The sequence below is a fragment of the Octopus bimaculoides genome, chromosome 3 (genome assembly GCF_046866305.1).
Source record: "Octopus bimaculoides isolate indiv1 chromosome 3, ASM4686630v1, whole genome shotgun sequence".
Taxonomy (NCBI): domain Eukaryota; kingdom Metazoa; phylum Mollusca; class Cephalopoda; order Octopoda; family Octopodidae; genus Octopus; species Octopus bimaculoides.
Window position 1 is genome coordinate 43723679 of NC_142930.1, and position 4420 is coordinate 43728098.

General features: G+C 35.9%; 1 long non-coding RNA gene across 1 annotated transcript; it reads right to left on the bottom strand.

Moving 5' to 3' along the window:
* Positions 1-807: 807 nt before the first annotated feature.
* Positions 808-4124, bottom strand: LOC149136512 (uncharacterized). The gene is made up of 2 exons (XR_016240908.1): positions 3781-4124; positions 808-2163 (listed from the first exon to the last, which is right to left on the bottom strand). It is a non-coding gene; the product is annotated as an uncharacterized LOC149136512 (long non-coding RNA).
* Between the last annotated feature and the right edge of the window lie 296 nt (positions 4125-4420).

The following is a 4420-nucleotide window of genomic DNA, read 5'->3' on the forward strand; positions in this document are numbered from 1 at the left end:
GCAGCTGACTAATTTCCTACTAAAAAATAATGAATAAAAGGTGGAGATAAATTGGAATTTTCAGAGGTTTTTCCCGGAAAAAGTTTGTTCGTCAGTCGTTAGACACTACCAGGCAATTTAAAAGAAATGGAAGTACTTAGACTTGTTACATTAATTACATGCCCCTACATGTTGCGATATATGCGTAGCATTAATTAAGTTTAGAATCTCTGCGATACCAGAATTCTTTCTTGAAAGTTTACTGTTATGAACAAAAATGCAAGACTCAGACACTACTAAATTAGTCAGTAAGTAACAAATAAAAATAGTAATCGATGCTATACCAAGCAATTGTACCTAATTAGATTGAAACTGATACTGAAAAATCGATATATTTTGATTTGTGAAATGCAGTTGTGCAAGTAACAGGACGCAGTTGTTCTGCATTTCAGTCGTTAATAACTTCTGGTACTGATGTTCGACACTAGTCATTATATGCATAGTAATATCAGTGTGGGAAGATGGGTTTATAACAATAGATGATGGGAAAAAAAGATAACTCCTAGGGACACAGAAGAAAACCCGATTGCTTGCAATAACTCAGCTAAAGACACCAGAGGCTGGTGATGATGTCCATCCAGTTTACCACCCAGGAAAGAAAATGGATCATCCAACAATGTTTTACAGAAGTCCAGGCAAATCAAAACTTGATGCCAAAGGCGTTATTCAACCTGAGAATACGATAGGAGAAATTTCGATTAGATGCAGCGGCATCGGACAAGGCCATTTGAACTTCTTAAACACAGATGCGTCAATATTTACCCCTAGTTACAATCCAATATTTATTTCAACCTTTTTGTAATAATAGTTTGTAAAAAATATTTTCACGTGGAGTTAAGTGCCGGAGACGTAGGCCATTGGACACGGGCTACTTGTTTTCCTAGATTTAAAGCTAGTTTTACTTTCTAACGGAGTCAATTACGGAAGACTGATTAGTTATTAGAGATGAAAACTAAATAACTATTTTTGTTATCGACTCAATTTCAGAGAGAATTATTGCTGGTGGAATGCCTCTGCAAAGATTCAGAATAGCTTCTCTAGCTTTTTTTCTTTATAAAGTGATCTAGTCATTGCACCATGTCTTATAGACTGATATTGACATAAGGATATTTTCTGGCAGTTGTGCATGATATCCCATTTCGGTTCCCAAAACCTGATTTAGTTAATGAATATCAATGATTTATCTGCATCCTGTTCTTTGTGTAATGATTTCCTGTTATACATGTTCTTTGCTGGTATGTAGCAGCCTCTCTTATGATGGCGCATTGCAGTATAGTTGTGTGATTTCTCTTGATGTATAACCTAGGTCGTAAGTCGTGGAATACTTTTTTAGTTTTCTTTCCAGCTCCTGTTTATTATCAGCCTCACACACGCCATTTAGTAGTTACCACATTTGTAAATGTAGGAAGGATATGATACGATTTCAGACTGATTTCCTGATATGAGTTAACAGAATGTTTTTTTTTTTCAAATTAAAAGCACGGATCTCACCTCGTATTCAGTTGAACAGTCCAAATGTTTGTATAAACAGTAGGAAGACAAACGTTGCGGGCGATCGATTTCTTACATGCAGAGATTTCTGAGGAAAGGACTGTCTTTATCCGAGTGATGTATTCTTTGGTTACACCGGCCTTGTCACATGTTCGAACGTAGTAAATATGTTCTCATATTCCTGAATACCTGTTACAATCCTTACCAAATATCGGAAAATGTGTCGGTCCATCGTTATTAATATTGGGTATGTGCATCTTTCTCTCTTTACAAATATGTGATAACATTTTTCTTGTTCCTTCAAGAATTCTGATGTATATATAGAAAGTCATCAATAGTAGATGTGACGTCTTAGTCAGAGCGATATTGTACCCCTGCCAATTGGTTATTCATGTTGGGGTACAGATAGTATTTAGATTGGGCCAAATCAGAAGAATAGGATGAGTAATCAGCCAGTTTGAAGCCATAATAACGCACACCTGCCATTGATTGAAACCAACTGCTTGTGCGTTGAAGTATTGTCCTCAAGAAACAAGAGCCCTTTCGTCGTTCTTCCTGGAGTGTTTGGTTTTGATAGCCTTCCGTAACTGCCTCAGCAAGTTTCCATAATACTCTCCATTGATGGTGTGGTCTCTTTGAAGATAGCGAATAAACACAATACCATTTGCATGTAAAAAAGCAGAGCCCATCTTAACACAACGATAACGCATGTTATGACAATGATTTAAGAAACAATGTTAGTATTAATGTACGCGTAACTGTAAAATAAAAATACCTCTTATTAACTATATGTTAAGAATCTGAAAGTGCCATATATAAGCAGAAACTTATATATATATATATATATATATATATATATATATATATATATATAATCTATGACATTTTAAGATGTTAAGATGAATAGTATACTAATTCTTTGTAGGAAACTGATCTTGTCATTTGTCCCTAGCTTTTAAGGCTAAGACGTTAGAACCTAGACACTAGGCTATAATTATTAAGGTTCACACTTGTAAGGTAGAGTCACGTGGCTTAATGGTTAGGGGATTTGGCTCACGATACTGAGGTTGCGAGTTCGATTCCTAGCTGCGCGTTGTGCCCTTCAGCAAAACACTTTATTTCACGTTGCCCTAGTTCACGCAGCTGGTAAAATTGAGTAGTACCTGTATTTCAAAGGGGCAGCATTGTCGTACTCTGTCTTATGCTGAATTTCCCTGAGAACTACGTTAATGGCATAGGCGTCTGTGGAGTGCAAACCATTTGCACGTTAATCTCATAAGTAGACTGTTCCCTTCAACGGATCAACTGGAATCCTTGTCGTTGTAAACGATGGATTGCCACGGTACAGTATTTGTAACACGACTAAAACTATTGGTAATCAACTAAGCTACATTATACTGTATCAGTTTCTTTATGAAATTATTTATATATTTTCAATTTGATAATGGACTTTGTGATACTGTTAACCTCACGTGGGTAAGTCTAATTTTTTAGCAATGAAAAAAAAACAAAACATAGAGGTTTTCCTAAACTGTTAACGATATACATCTAATGTCAAGATTGGTCTAGTTTTCTTGTCGGAATTAATATTATGCTATTCAGAGAAGACAATTTTTATAAATGTTGATTTTTACGATAATATTTATATAAGTGTAAGATCCAGGAATCTAAGTGTAGCAAGTTTGTAATTCGAGCAGCCCGTGATGGGCATGAAAACAACGTCCAGGAACAATAATTTATTGCCATCGAATGTTGTAGGCTTTTCCCATATTGTAATTCGAAAAGTTGAAAACAATGTTTATAGCTCACAGTTAGCATTTAGAGTTGCTTTGGATGCGAATAAAAAGTGAAATTGAAGGAGTGGAACAGGTATAGTTCAGGCTACATATATGTTTCCTAGCCAGCAGATCCTTCAGTTGTAATAATTACTGAACGAGGAGTAATCAATTATTTAATCATCAGTTAATTTGGGATTCATTAACGACAATGTAACCTTCATATAATTAAAGTATCTTTAGCCTGATGAGTCGATAGAAGTATCTCTCGTTCAGTAATTATTACGTTAGAGGATCTGCTAACAAGGTAACACAGACACGCACACACACCACGAACGCACGCACACACACACACACACACACACACACACACACACACACACACACACACACACACACACACTCACTCACAAATTAGAGGATGGCTTCACGGTCATTTTAAGACCAAAACCAGCTTCCTGGCTACGTTCCTTACCGAGATATCGCATTCTGAAAGTTACGAAATTTTGACTACTTTTTTCTCGGTTTTTAAGCTGTGATGCTTACGAAGATCTGTTACTAAACACCTCATAAATACTATCTTTCGCCTTTTCTAAAAGACAAAACGTATGTATGTATGTATGTATGTATGTATGTGTGTATGTGTGTTTGTGCGTGTGTGTGCGTGTGCATGTTTGTGTTATTACGTCATAAGAATGTATAAAGTTCCAGAGGCGTAAAATTATTCGCTTTCTAACGGTGAAACTTGAAATAAATACCGCTATAAATAATAGCGTTTGAATATTGGGTTAAAATCCTTTTCAAGGGAAAAAAAGTTAACCCGATATTAAAAGGCTATTCTATTATTCATAGCTCTGCTCCTTGTTCCACCGAAAATAAACGAAGCATTTCACGTTGTAACGGTTAAGACTTTAGCAGCACCATGATGTCATAGTCGTGTCGGCTGTCTTTTGTTTATAAATGTTTTACGCTTTTACATTGGTCAACTTTACTGCCCATACGTCGATTATAATCTTTGTGAAAAGTTGTTTTTTTTCCATGAAGAAAGGTTCGTAGAATCTGGTTTACGGCAGTTATAAAAATCCTGATTTGGGGTAAATTATTCACTGACCCTT